This window comes from Canis lupus, chromosome 10 (genome assembly GCF_003254725.2).
Source record: "Canis lupus dingo isolate Sandy chromosome 10, ASM325472v2, whole genome shotgun sequence".
Taxonomy (NCBI): domain Eukaryota; kingdom Metazoa; phylum Chordata; class Mammalia; order Carnivora; family Canidae; genus Canis; species Canis lupus.
Genome location: NC_064252.1, coordinates 16,550,990 through 16,566,613, shown reverse-complemented (window position 1 = coordinate 16,566,613; position 15,624 = coordinate 16,550,990).

The following is a 15,624-nucleotide window of genomic DNA, read 5'->3' as shown; positions in this document are numbered from 1 at the left end:
TAAAAAGCCACAGCATGCACAGGGAAGGGCATCTGGGAGAAGCCAGTCAGTTAGATGGGCGGCTCCAGACAGAGGGGTCTGTGCGCTGCTGCCTTGGGGAACCACGTGCCCTGGGAGTGCGAATCCAGCAGCACAGGCCTCGGATCCCAGGGTGCATCAGTGGACACAGCCCATGATCCTGCATTCCTCCTGGGACAGATGAAGGCCAGAAGGGCACAGTACAGCACGGACTCTCCTGCTGCTGGGAGCCCCCAGGGGGAGGCGAGAAGGGCATAGGACAGAGAGGACTCTACAGCTGCTGGGTGTCTCTAAGCATCAGTGCACTTCCACCACCTGAGAGCATCTAGGACAGTGCGGACTGGGACTCTGTGAGTAGTTACTGTGGGAGCTGAATCCAGGGATGGAAAACTGGATGCTACCATTTGTTATTGTTCTTCCTTGTTTCACCCTGTAGCTGGGAGGGGCGGGGCCACCAGGGAGCAGAGGACTCACAAGGTAAACAGCTCCTACTGAGCCCAGCACCTGGCAGAGGGTGGGACATCTCCCCCAGGTATGCAGACCTGGGAATCAGCACAGCAGGTCCCTCCCCCAGAAGACCATCTGGAAGGACAGGGGAAGAGCAAGTTCTTGACTAAGCAGCGCTGGAAAGCTCCAGGGAAAATCAAGGGGTTTACAGTATATAGCACTAGAGGGTATCCCTCCTTCTATTTTTTTCTCTTTTTACAATACAACTGGTTTTTGTATAAGACTATAAATTTCCAATTTTTCTTCTTTCCCATCTTAACTACAATATTTTACCACCTCTTCATTTTTAATTTTCTCCCTTTTTGACTTCTATATTTCTACAGTTACAGGTCTTAGATATATTTTCCACTTCCAGATTCCCTTCAACATACTCAACTTAATTTTGGGAGATATACAAGATATGTTATTTTTTGTTTGTTTGTTTCGTATTTTTTGTTTTCTCTGCCTCATTTTCTTCTACAATGGTGGAACATAACACATTCTAAAACATGACCATAATGCACCCAGAACAAAGTGGCATACCGTGCTGGTTCAGTCTGTGAGATTATATTTTCTCTTATTTCCCATACTGCCCCCTTCTTTTATCTCATTTATGTTTTGTTAGTCAATGGTGGGACCTTCTACCGGTATTTCTGGTTTATATAAATTTGGGACTGAGCATCTTCTAACATACAGAACTTATACTCAGAACCAAGAGGATCACTCTCTAGGACCCCTCAGATAGACTACAATCTCCCTCCACTACAACTTCGTCACGACCACCATGTCCCAGTCCCCCAACTCATTTTTTTCTCCTCCTTTTTAAAAATTTATCCTCTTTATACTTGCTTTCTTCTATTCTTTTCTTTTTTCTCCTCTTGTATCAGATTCTTGGCCTTTCGTTTTTAACTACTTTGTTTTAAAATTAGTTTTTCACATTAGTGGTCCTTCTGTTTTACTTTTTTCCAATCTTTGTTTTAAATTTCTGGTCACTGACATCATCAGAATCATCTAAATAGAAATTTACTTAGGTCATGGGTTGATATTCTGGACTCAGGCCACTCATACAGCCACTATGCACTGAGCAAAATGACTAGAAGGAATAATTCACCACAAAAGAATATGAAACAGTACTCTCTGCCACAGAGTTACAGAATTTGGATTACAATTTGATGTCAGAAAGGCAATTCAGAAGCACAATTATAAAGCTACTGGTGGCACTGGAAAAAAAAACATAAAGGATGCAAAGACTTGATGACTGCAGAATTTAGATCAAATCTGGCTGAAATTAAAATCAATTAAATGAGATGCAATCCAAACTAGAGGTCCTAATGATGAGGGTTAATGAGATATAAGAAAGAGTGAGTGACATAGGAGACAACTGATGGCAAGGAAGGCAGCTGAAGAAAAAAAGGGGAAAACAATTAAAAGACCATGAGGAAAGGTTAAGGGAAATAAATGATAGCCTCAGAAGGAAAAATCTACGTATAATTCAGGTTACAGGGTGCACCAAAAGGGACTGAGGACCAGAAAGTGCATTTGAATAAATAATAGATGAGGAATGCCCTAATTTGGGAAGAGAAACAGGCATTCAGATCCAGGATATAGAGAGGTTCCTGCCAAAAAATCAATAAAAACCATTGAACACCTCGACATTTAATAGTGAAACTTGCAAATTCCAAAGATAAAGAGAAAATACTTAAAGCAGCAAGAGGCAAGAGATCTCTGGTTAATATGGGAAGAAATATTAGGTTAATAGCCGACCTCTCCACAGAGACCTGGCAGACCAGAAAGGGCTGGCACGATATATTCAGGGTCCTAAAAGAGAAGAACATGCAGCCAAGAATGCTTTTTCCAACAAGGCTCTCATTCAGAATAGAAGGAGAGATAAAGGGTTCCAAGAAAGGCAAAAACTTAAAGAATATGTGACCACCAAGGCAGCTCTTCAAAAAATATTAAGGGCGACTTTGTAAAAGAAAGAAGCCCAAAAAATAATCCACAAAAACAGAGACTGAATAGGATTAAGATCACATTAAATTCATATCTTTCAATAGTAACTCTGAACATGAATGGGCTAAATGATCCATTCAAAAGGCGCACGGTTTCAGACTGGATAAAAAAACAAGAACCAACTATTTGTTGTCTAAAAGAGACTCATTTGAGACCAAAGGACACATACAGCCTGAAAATGAAAGGTTGTAGAACCATCTACCAGGTATCTTATGCTTTGGGTGCAATTGTAAATGGGATTGACTCTTTAATTTCTCTTTCTTCAGTCTCATTGTTAGTGTATAGAAATGACTAAAAACCAGAACACTTCTGAAAGAAATTGAGGAAGACACAAAGAGATGGAAAAATATTCCATCCTCATGGATTGGCAGAATTAATATTGTGAAAATGTCAATTTTACCCAGGGCAATTTACACGTTTAATGCAATCCCTATCAAATACCATGGGCTTTCTTCAGAAAGGTGGAAGAAATTATTTTAAGATTTGTGTGGAATCAGAAAAGAACCCGAATAGCCAGGGGAATTTTAAAAAAGAAAACCATAGCAGGGGGCATGACAATGCCAGATTTCAGGTTGTACTACAATGCTGTGGTCATCAAGACAGTGGGATACTGCACAAAAACAGACACATAGATCAATGGAACAGAAGAGAGAATCCAGAAGTGGACCCTGAACTTTATGGTCAACTAATATTCAACAAAGCAGGAAAGACTATCCACTGGAAAAAAGACAGTCTCTTCAATAAATGGTGCTGGGAAATTAGACATCCATATGCAGAAGAATGAACCTAGACCACTCTCTTGCACCATACACAATGATAAATTCAAAATGGATGAAAGATCTAAATGTGAGACAAGATTCCATCAAAATCCTAGAGGAGAACACAGGCAACACCCTTTTTGAACTTGGCCACAGTAACTTCTTGCAAGATACATTCATGAAGGCAAGAGAAATAAAAGCAAAAATGAACTATTTTGGACTTCATCAAGATAAGAAGCTTTTGCACAGCAATGGATAGAGTCAACAAAACTAAAAGACAACCTACAGAATGGGAGAGGATAATTGCAAATGATGTATCAGATAAAGGGCTAGTTTCCAAGATCTATAAAGAACTTACTAAACTCAAAACCAAAGAAACAAACAATCCAATCATGAAATGGGCAAAAGACATGAACAGAAATCTCACAGAGGAAGACATAGACATGTCCAACACACACATGAGAAAATGCTCTGCATCACTTGCCATCAGGGAAACAAATCAAAACCACAATCCTCACATCAGTGAGAACGGGGGAAATTTTTCTTTTAATAAATTTATTTTTTATTGGTGTTCAATTTACCAACATACAGAATAACACCCAGTGCTCATCCTGTCAAGTGCCCCCCTCAGTGCCCGTCACCCATTCACCCCCACCCCCCGCCCTCCTCCCCTTCCACCACCCCTAGTTCATTTACCAGAGTTAGGAGTCTTTATGTTCTGTCTCCCTTTCTGATATTTCCCACAGATTTCTTCTCCCTTCCCTTATATTCCCTTTCACTATTATTTATATTCCCCAAATGAATGAGAACATACACTGTTTGTCCTTCTCCGATTGACTTATTTCACTCAGCATAATACCCTCCACTTCCATCCATGTTGAAGCAAATGGTGGGTATTTGTCATTTCTAATGGCTGAGTAATATTCCATTTGATACATAAACCACATCTTCTTTATGAGAATGGGGGAAATTAACAAGGCAGGAAACCACAATTGTTGGAGAGGATGCGGAGAAAAGGGAACACTTTACACTGCTGGTGGGAATGTGAACTGGTGCAGCCACTCTGGAAAACTGTGTGAAGGATCCTCAAAGAGTTAAAAATAGACCTGCTGTAGGACCCATCAATTGTGCTATTGGGGATTTACCCCAAAGATACAGATGCAATGAATCGCCGGGACACCTGCACCCCGATGTTTCTAGCAGCAATGTCCACAATAGCCAAACTGTGGAAGGAGCCTCAGTGTCCATGGAAAGATGAATGGATAAAGAAGATGTGGTTTATGTATACAATGGAATATTGCTCAGCCATTACAAATGACAAATACCCACCATTTGCTTCCACGTGGATGGAACTAGAGAGTATTATGCTGAGTGAAATAAGTCATTGTGGTTTTGATTTGTATTTCCCTGATGGGAAGTGATGCGGAACATTTTCTCATGTGCTTGTTGGCCATGTCTATGTCTTTCTGTGAGATTTCTGTTCATGTCTTTTGCCCACTTCATGGTTGGATTGTTTGTTTCTTTGCTGTTGAGTTTAATAAGTTCTTTATAGATCTTGGAAACTAGCAAATTGAACACCAATAAAATATAAATTTATAAAAAAATAAAAGAACAAAAAAAACCCACAATGAGATACCACATCACACCAGTGAGAATGGGGAAAATTAACAAGACAGGAAACAACAAATGTTGGAGAGGATGTGGAGACAAGGGAATTCTCTTGTACTGTGGGTGGCAATGTGAACTGGTGCAGCCACCATGAAAAACTGTGTGAAGTTTCCTCAGACAGTTAAAAAATAGAACTGCCCTACACCCAGCAATTGCACTGCTGGGGATTTACCCCCAAAGGTACAGATGCAGTGAAAGGACCCCTCCACCCCAATGTTTACAGCAGCAATGTCCCCAATAGCCAAACTGTGGAAGGAGACTCGCTATCTATCGAAAGATGAATGGATAAAGAAGATGTGGTCTATGTATACAATGGAATATTACTCAGCCATTAGTAATGACAAATACCCACCATTTGCTTCATCATCAATGGAACTGGAGGGTATTATACTGAGTGAAGTATGTCAATCGGAGAAGGACAATCATTATATGGTTTAACTTATTTGGAGAATGCAAAAAATAGTGAAAGGGATTAAAGGGGAAAGGAGAGAAAATGAGTGGGAAATATCAGTGAGGGTGACAGAATATGAGATACTCCTAACTCTGGGAAACGAACAGGGGTTAGTGGAAAAGGAGGTGCGTGGGGGTTTGGGATGACTGGATGATGGGCACTGAGGGGGGCACTTCATGGGATGAGCACTTTGTGTTTTAACATATGTTGGCAAATTGAACTCCAATAAAAATATTTTAAAAAGAAAGTGAATATTTCACACAAAACGCAAGAACCTTCCCATTTCAAAGGAAATATTTCTCTCTAGGATATATCCTTATTGATTTTCTAGAAGAAATTATTTTGTCCTTAGCTGATATTGAATATATATTTTCAGTAAGTTACAGCGTTAAGACTCTAATGAAGTAACCAAGATATTTTGGAACATAAAGTTTCCTGGTCTAGGGTCTCTATTTTTGAATTGATGCATTTCTGTCTTTTATCAATCAGTATTCTTTTCTCTTCATTTTTACATTTAGTCTCTAAGACTTAAGTTACATATCCATGAGGTACTATTTAAAAAAAAAAAACACTTAGGATAAAGCTTTGAAGGTACAATTTAAGATTCCATGGAACAAGCATTAGAATCTGTAGATGTTTTATTTGGGATGGTAAATTTCCCTGTGTAAATGGTTAGGCTGCTATAGTAGCCCTGTGACCTTCTCTATCACCGTAACTCATGTGGAGCTCCGTCTCTGTACATGGCTGGAGGAAGGATCACATTCCATTTAAGCTTATTGTTAGTTCATTGATGCGTACCTGAGTTTCCTGAATATCTGTGCGTTTATAATACATTTCTGTGCAGCTTATTATTGTGCATAACACATTTCTCATTTTAAGTACTAGCTGTGGACATATGGGCACAGATTAGGCTCTTAAAGTTATAAATAGAATGATAAATCAGTGATTTAAACATTCAGGTGAACTCCCTCTTTTATCCTATCAAACTGAATAAAAAGAAATTATTTCTCTGAGATAAAATAATTACCATTCCAGGGAGTGTGTGTTTTTTTATTTTTTATGCATTCATATGAATGATGGCTGGAAGGTGCTACTGCATGAGAAATAGTTTATAGTCCTATGAGGAATGTGGAGACTCATGTTAGTTGCTGTTGACTCAAATTTTACAGTTCTACAACACAGAAATATTTTTAGCAATTAAGAGACATAATAATTTAAAGTTTAGATACTGGTGAATTTTCTTATCTCATTCTAATTTATGCCTTCTCTATAAACTGAATATCTTTATTCAGGCAATTCAATAACAATAAAAGTTTTGAAAAATAATTTTAATTATAAATTATATAAAGTTCATTTTATTTTTTAAAGATTTTATTTACTTATGAGAGAGAGAGAGAGAGAGAGAAAGGCACAGACACAGGCAGAGGGAGAAGCAGGCTCCATGCAGGGGGTCTGATGTGGGACTTGGTCCCAGGTCTCCAGGATCACACCCTAGGCTGAAGGCGGCGCTAAACCACTAAGCCACCCGGGCTGCCCATAAAGTTCATTTTAAACAAAACAATTAAATTTACATATGTCAGGAGAAACGTGCTCTCTAACAGTTATAAATACCAATAAATAATATGAAGAAAAATCCCAAAATGCAAATACTATTTTGTTAAAATGATGTTTGCAAAAAGATTCATTAATCTGAGAAAATGATCACATAACGAAAGGAGAAACACCAAAGTACATTTAAAATATGACTGAATCTATGTACATAGGGCACCTGAGTGGCTCAGAGGGTTAAGTGTCTGCCTTCGACTCAGGTCATGGTCCCACAGCCCTGGGATCCAGACACTTGTCAGACTTGCATTCAGTGGGGAGTCTGCTCTTCTCTCTCTCCCTCCACTTGTGTGTGTGCATGTGCCCTCTCTCTCTCAAATAAATAATAAAAATCTATATACACAAGAAAGTAAAACCATAAGTCACTAGATTAAAGGTCAAGGCAACAGCCTTCATAAATGTTGGCTTTGACAATTGGGACTTTCTTTTTATTTATTGATAGCTTCAATTTTGCTACAGGGAACTCTTATATTTATGATAAATATTTGAACTTTCTGTGAACTTGTGTGGTTATGCATGTCCACAGGTCCTAGGACTATTTAACTTTTATATGAAAAATTTGATATTTGGAATTTTTTCTTTCTTGCAGCTTATTATTAATTTACAGTTACTAAATTTCAGCTAATTAATTAACTAACCTTTAATTATAACCCATTATCTTTTTGAGAATTATAGTTGTTGTTTATGTGTACATCAAACTCAGATTTATGAAACACAAGTTTTCAATGATGGATTTGGTTTGCAAGAAGTATTTTGCTATTTAATTTTTAATGTCTTAAATTTTTTTCTGATTATAAAAATAATCAATGCATATTGCTGAGATGTAGAAACATGAAAAAATGAAGAAAATGATTATCCAACGCCAAAATGGAGACATTATTTAGCTAGTCGCATATTCTCAGAACCTTTGCTGAATGCATTACTTAATTTATATAATTGATATGCTGTTACATATGCAATGTGATATATTACTGAAAATACATAATTACTATGAAATACTGATTTTACAAGTGGGTACAGATAACAGGAATATGAGAAAAAAAGATTTTCAGTATATTGGATCTTATGTCAGATTACAAACTTCTTTCTGTAAAGTGTAGATTCTTATGTCTTGGAGTCACACGTCTGGCATGCTAGCAAAACAAAGACGTCTAGACACTATTGAACCAGAAGATAAATAAATTAAACGGAACCCCCTAGTTGCACTGGCCATCGTTAGGAAATTTCAATGGCTAGGGATTTAGGGATCCAGATACTTGCAGTCAAATCACAAAGGGAATCATTAAAAACTTTAATCACAACCTTTTATCAGAAATTATGTAACATGGAAATATGTGTGTTTGGGGTTTATAGTGGGGTGTGAGGGTAAAAGCCAATGGTAAGAAAAAGAATAAAACAGAAAAAATGTGATAGTTAGAATAATGTCATCTGGGTTATATTGAGAAGTGAGTGTTTCCAATACCAAAGTATTCAAAGTTGATGGGAAAGAGAATGAAACAATAAGCAAAGTTAGGCTGCAGGTGCCTTCCCCAAAACAGGACACCTTTGCTTTCATGGCTCTCCACATGGAGCACCTAATTTAATCAGAATTTTATTTTAAGACTTTATTTGATACAGACCATAAGCAGAGGGAATGGCAGGCAGAGGGAGAGGGAGAAGTAGGCTTTCCTGTGAGTGGGCGGGGGGGCAACATAGGGGCTTAATCCCAGGACCCAGGGATCATGACCTGAGCTCAACACAGATGTTTAACTGACTGAGCCCCCGCTCCCCTCTAATCAGAATTTTTGACTTTAGATTTAATTTTTCCAAATGATAGGAATATGTAAAGTAAAAAAAAAAAATCTCTCCTTTCTTCCACTGCCACCTCTATTCCACTGTATGTCTTGGGGCAAAGAGAGAAGAGAGATTCATGGATGCGCTTCCATGTGATATATGCAGCTCTAACTCCTCTTTAACTGATACATGATATTTTTAAAACATGGCTATGGTATAATGAACTACTCTTGATAGCCTGTAGATTATCTATTATTATTCTTACAAACAGTGCTGCAATAAAAACGATGTTGAATTTTAAATTTTGTTCATAGTTCCTTAGACATTTATTATTTATAAGAAGGTCTGAATGTGAAATTTCTGAGACAAATATTGACAGAATTTTTTTCTGCCAAAGTAGCAATGCTACGTTATGCTCCCATGAATAATACACATGGCACTAATTTCACATTCCTCAACACTGGATAATATCAGCTGTTACTGTCATTTAATTTTAATTTTACAGGTGTGATGGATAAAAATGATACCCTGTTATTTTAATTTGCATTTGCCTTATCAGCATTGTGAATGAACATTTTTAGGCTTTTCATGTTATATATTCTGAAGATTTCCTGTTCATTTGTCATTTTACATACTGAGTGTTTATGTTTTCATTATTAATATACAAAAGTTCCCTAGATTTCAAAGGTATTGCATGATGCAATTTAATTTTAGTGTAAATTAATTGAATTTTTACTTAGGTAAACTTCCAACCAAATGGAGGAATAGACTAATATTACCTCAAAGGCATCCTCATACCACTCAGTCAGTAACCCTACAGTTAACTTTTTTTATGACTTATATCACATTTGATTAATTTTATACATCATCTAAATGAGATTATATGATACATGCTCTCTCTGTATTTAATTACTTGACACTATGTTTGTGAAATTCATCCAAACTGTTATGATTATTAGGATTTGTACATTTTTATTGCCAATGAGTTGTATGATTCCTTCCATTGTATGATCATACAATAATTTACACGGGGCACTGTTGGACTTCTGGGTGGTTTCTAATTTTTGGAAGATATAACTATAACTGTTATGAGCGTTCCTATAGATGTTTATTGAAGGATGCAACACTTGTTACCATTGGATGTTATATTAAGTGGGTCTTTTTAAACCTACTGTAGATATTGATTTAATATTAGAAACCATCAGACATGATTCAGATGTGATTGTCCTAATTTACACTCTCCCAGCATTGTAAACATTTCTGTGGCTCCATATCCTCCTCAACACTTTTCAGTATCCATCCTTAAAAATGGATGTATTTTAGGAGCTCCTGAGTGGCTCAGTCAGCTAAGTGTCCAACTCTTGGTTTTGGCTCAGGTCACGATTTCAGGATCCTGAGATTGAGCCCCATGTGGGTCTGCTTAAGATTCTTTTCCTTTCCCTCTTTCCCTCACGCACGCTCTCTTAAAAAAAAATATATATATATATATATATACACATTCTACTGGGTGTGTGGTACTATATAATTGTGCTTTGATTTGCATATTCCTGTTAAGTAAAGATGGTGAACACATTTTTCATGTGGAAATTTCTTTTTGCTCAAAATTTTTATTTAATTTTTTTATTTGAATGTAATTGACATTCAATGTTACCTTAGTTACAGGTGTTTGGTGTAGTGGTTCAGCCAGTCTATATGTTGTGCTGTGCTCACCAAAGACATAGCTACCATCACTATACATCACTATCACAATACCATTGACTGTATTCCCCATGCTGTACCTTCCATCCCAATGACTTACTCATTCCATAAGTGCAAAGCTGTGCCTCCCATTCCCCATTCACCCATTTTGCCCATTTTCCCCATTCTCCTCCTCCCTCTGGCAGCTATGTTTACTCCCTGTATTTATGGCTCTGTTGCTGCCTTTTATTTGGAAATATTTTTCATGAAGTATCCATTCAAATTGTTTCCTCAGTTGTTAGATGGATCGTATGCATTATTTTTATTGACATTATACAAAAAATTATATAATAAAATCTTTAGCTGAATAGATATTTGCAATGATCTAATCCTTCTGATGACTTCCCTTTTCACTTTCTTACTGGTGTATTTTAGTAAACAGAAGTTCTTTAATGATGTCAAGTTTTTTTAACATATGGTTAAAGACATTTCTATTTTAATAAATCATCTCTCTATAAGTCATGAGAATATTTTCCTGTAAACTAGATACTTAAATATTTTGGCTTTCACATTTGGGGATAGTATCTATTTTATTTTATTTTATTTTTTATTTTATTTTTATTTTTTTATAAATTTATTTTTTATTGGTGTTCAATTTACCAACATATAGAATAACATCTAGTGCTCATCCCATCAAGTACCCCCCTCAGTGCCCATCACCCAGTCACCACCACCCCTAGTTTGTTTCCCAGAGTTAGGAATCTCTCATGTTCTGATAGTATATATGTTAAATTAAATTTTGTATGTGATGTGAGGTAGTTTTATTTTCTTTATGGATGCTCAGTTGACCTAAAAACGTATTAAAAAGACCATTAATTTCCCATTGGGTTACAAAGGAGACTATCTGTAGATATCATGACTGTGTAAGTTTAGGCCTGCATTTCAATCTGCTGTGTTAGATTTCTGTTCTTTTGCTGATAAGTACTGTCCTAATCACGTTAGGCTCAATATCTGATACTGTAAATTTTACTCTGTTGTTCCATAATGCTTTGTGTTTTCTAAGTTCTATGTGTTTTCACCTACACCTTAGAAACAATATCTCAATTTCTTTAACCATACTTTTAAAAAATTTTCTAGATTAGTTGTAGCAACTTTGGTAAATTCACATAGCATAGATATTCCATTGAATCTGTAGTTCACTGTTATAGTGTAGATATCTTAACATTACTACCAATCCATGAATGCAGGATGTATTTACATTTATTTGTGTCTATAATTTCGTTAATCAATTTTACAGTTTTCATTGTACAAGTCTTTCACCTCCTTGGTTAGATTTATGCATTAGTATTTTTTCCATAAGTATTTTTTGATGCAATTGCAAATGAAATTGATTTCTTAATTTACTTTTTGGGGAGATGGCGGAAGAGCAGGGTCCCCAAGTCACCTGTCCCCACCAAATTACCTAGATAACCTTCAAGTCACCTTGAAAATCTAGGAATTTGGCCTGAGATTTATAGAGATAACAGCTGGAATGCTACAGTGAGAAGAGTTCACGCTTCTATCAAGGTAGGAAGACGGGGAAAAAAGAAATAAAGAAACAAAAGGCATCCAAGAGGAGGGGCCCCTCGAGGAGCCGGGCTAAAGCCGGGGCGAATGTCCCCAAGACAGGAAAACACCATCCAGGAGAAACAGGACGTTCACCAATCATCCAGGACAGAAAGGGGCACGCAGGAAGTTAGAGCAAGACCCCAGGAGGGGCGGGGATGCCCTCAGGCTTCCTGGGACACTAACAGACACCTGCACCCCTGGGAGAGTGCGCCAAGCTCCCTGAAGGGCTGCAGCGCTCACAGCTGGACCGGTAGCAGCTAGGAGGGGCGCCGACGGCGGCTCTGTGGAGGGGGCTGCGCGACCGGGAGCCCGAATCCAACAGCGCAGGCCCAGGAGCACTGGGCGCTGGGGACACAGCCCAGGATCCCGCCTCCCCCCGGGACAGGCAGAGGCCGGGAGGGCCCAGGACAGCAAGGACGCTCCTGCCCTGAGCTGAGCAGGTCAGCGGCCCCGCCCCTGGAGCCCCCAGGCCCTGCAGACGGAGAGCTCTGTAGTTACTGTGGGGGCTGAATCCAGGGCTCCAGACGTGGCTGCTGCCACTGGGGTTGTTCCTCCTAGGGCCTCATGGAGTAAACAACCCCCACTGAGCCCTGCACCAGTCAGGGGGCGGAGCAGCTCCCCCAAGTGCTAACACCTGAAAATCAGCACAACAGGACCATCCCACACAAGACCAGCCCCGTGTTTTTTTTTGTTTTGTTTTGTTTTGTTTTGTTTTGTTTTTTGCTATTTGATTTCAGTTTGCTTACCTCACCCTATTTTTTCACTTTCTTTCTTTTTCTTTCCCCTTTTCTTCTCTATTTTTCTTTTTTTCTTCCTTTTTTCTTTTTTCTTTTTCTCTTTTCTTTCCTTCTTTCTCCCCTCTCTTTTTCTCCTTTTCCCAGTACTTGTTTGGCCACTCTGCACTGAGCAAAATGACTAGAAGGAAAACCTCACCTCAAAAGAAAGAGTCAGAAACAGTCCTCTCTCCCACAGATTTACAAAATGTGGATTACGATTCCATGTCAGAAAGCCAATTCAGAAGCACTATTATACAGCTACTGGTGGCTCTAGAAAAAAGCATAAAGGACTCAAGAGACTTCATGACAGCAGAATTTAGATCCAATCAGGCAGAAATTAAAAATCATTGAATGAGATGCAATCCAAACTAGAAGTCCTAAAGATGAGGGTTAACGAGGTGGAAGAACGAGTGAGTGACATAGAAGACAAGTTGGTGGCAAAGAGGAAAACTGAGGAAAAAAGAGACGAACGGTTAAAAGACCATGAAGATAGATTAAGGGGAATAAATGACAGCCTGAGGAAGAAAAACCTACGTTTAATTGGGGTTTCCGAGGGTGCCAAAAGGGCCAGAGGGCCAGAATATGCATTTGAACAAATCATAGCTGAAAACTTTCCTAATCTGGGAAGGGAAACAGGCATTCAGACCCAGCTAATAGAGAGATCCCCCCTAAAATCAATAAAAACCATTCAACACCTCGACATTTAATAGTGAAGCTTGCAAATTCCAAAGATAAAGAGAAGATCCTTAAAGCAGCAAGAGACAAGAAATCCCTGACTTTTATGGGGAGGAGTATTAGGGTAACACCAGACCTCTCCACAGACCTGGCAGGCCAGAAAGGGCTGGCAGGATATATTTAGGGTCCTAAATGAGAAGAACATGAGCCAAGAATACTTTATCCAGCTAGGCTCTCATTCAAAATGGAAGGAGAGCTTTCAAGACAGGCAGGAACTAAAGAATATGTGACCTCCAAACCAGCTCTGCCTGAAATTTTAAGGGGGACTCTTCAAATTACCCTTTAAGAAGAAGTCCAGTGGAACAGTCCACAAAAACAAGGACTGAATGGATATCATGATGACACTAAACTCATATCTTACAATAGTCACTCTGAACGTGAACAGGCTTAATGACCCCATCAAAAGGCACAGGGTTTTAGACTGGATAAAAAAGCAGGACCCATCCATTTGATGTCTACAAGAGACTCATTTCAGACAGAAGGACACTTACAGCCTGAAAATAAAAGGTTAGAGAACCATTTACCATTCAAATGGTCTTCAAAAGAAAGCAGGGGTACCCATACTTACATTAGATAAAATAAAATATACCCTGAAGACTGTAGTAAGAGATGAAGAGGGACACTATATCATACTTAAAAGATCTATCCAACAAGAGGACTTAACCATCCTCAATATATATGCCCCGAATGTGGGAACTGCCAAATATATCAATCAATTAATAACCAAACTGAAGAAATACTTAGATAATAATACACTTATACTTGGTGACTTCAATCTAGCTCTTTCTACCCTCGATAGGTCTTCTAAGTACAACATCTCTAAAGAAATGAGAGCTTTAAATGATACACTGGACCAGACGGATTTCACAGATATCTACAGAACTTTACATCCAAACTCAACTGAATACACATTCTTCTCAAGTGCACATGGAACTTTCTCCAGAATAGACCACATATTGGGTCACAAAATGGGCCTGACCCGATACCAAAAGATTGGGATCATCCCCTGCATATTCTCAGACCATAATGCCTTGAAATCAGAACGAAATCACAACAAGTAGTTTGGATGGACCTCAAACACGTGGAGGTTAAGGACCATCCTGCTAAAAGATGAAAGGGTCAACCAGAAAATTAAGGAAGAATTAAAAAGATTCATGGAAACTAATGAGAATGAAGATACAACCGTTCAAAATCTTTGGGATGCAGCAAAAGCAGTCCTTTTTAAAATTTATTTTTTTATGATAGTCACAGAGAGAGAGAGAGAGAGAGAGAGGTAAAGACACAGGCAGAGGGAGAAGCAGGCTCCATGCACCGGGAGCCTGATGTGGGATTCGATCCCAGGTCTCCAGGATCGCGCCCTGGGCCAAAGGCAGGCGCCAAACCGCTGCGCCTCCCAGGGATCCCAAGCAAAAGCAGTCCTAATGGGGAAATACATCTCAATACAAGCATCCATTCAAAAACTGGAAGGAACTCAACTACAGAAGCTAACCTTACATAAAGGAGCTAGAGAAAAAACAGCAAATAGATCCTACACCCAGCAGAAGAAGAGAGTTAATTCAGATTTGAGCAGAACTCAATGAAATGGAGACCAGAAGAACTGTGGAACAGTTCAACAAAACCAGGAGTTGGTTCATTGAAAGAATTAATAAGATAGATAAACCATTAGCCAACCTTATTAAAAAGAAGAGAGAGCAGACTCAAATTAATAAAATCATGAATGAGAAAGGAGAGACCACTACAAACACCAAGAAAATACAAAAGATTTTAAAAACATATTATGAACAGCTATACACCAATAATTTAGGCAATCTGGAAGAAATGGACGCATTTCTGGAAAGCCACAAACTACCAAAACTGGAACAGGAAGAAATAGAAAACCGGAACAGGCCGATCACTATGGAGGAAATTGAAGCAGTCATCAAAAATCTCCCAAGACACAAGAGTCCAGGGCCAGATGGCTCCCCAGGGGAATTCTATCAAACGTTTAAAGAAGAAACCATACCTATTCTGCTAAAGCTGTTTGGAAAGATAGAAAGAGATGGAGTACTTCCAAATTCGT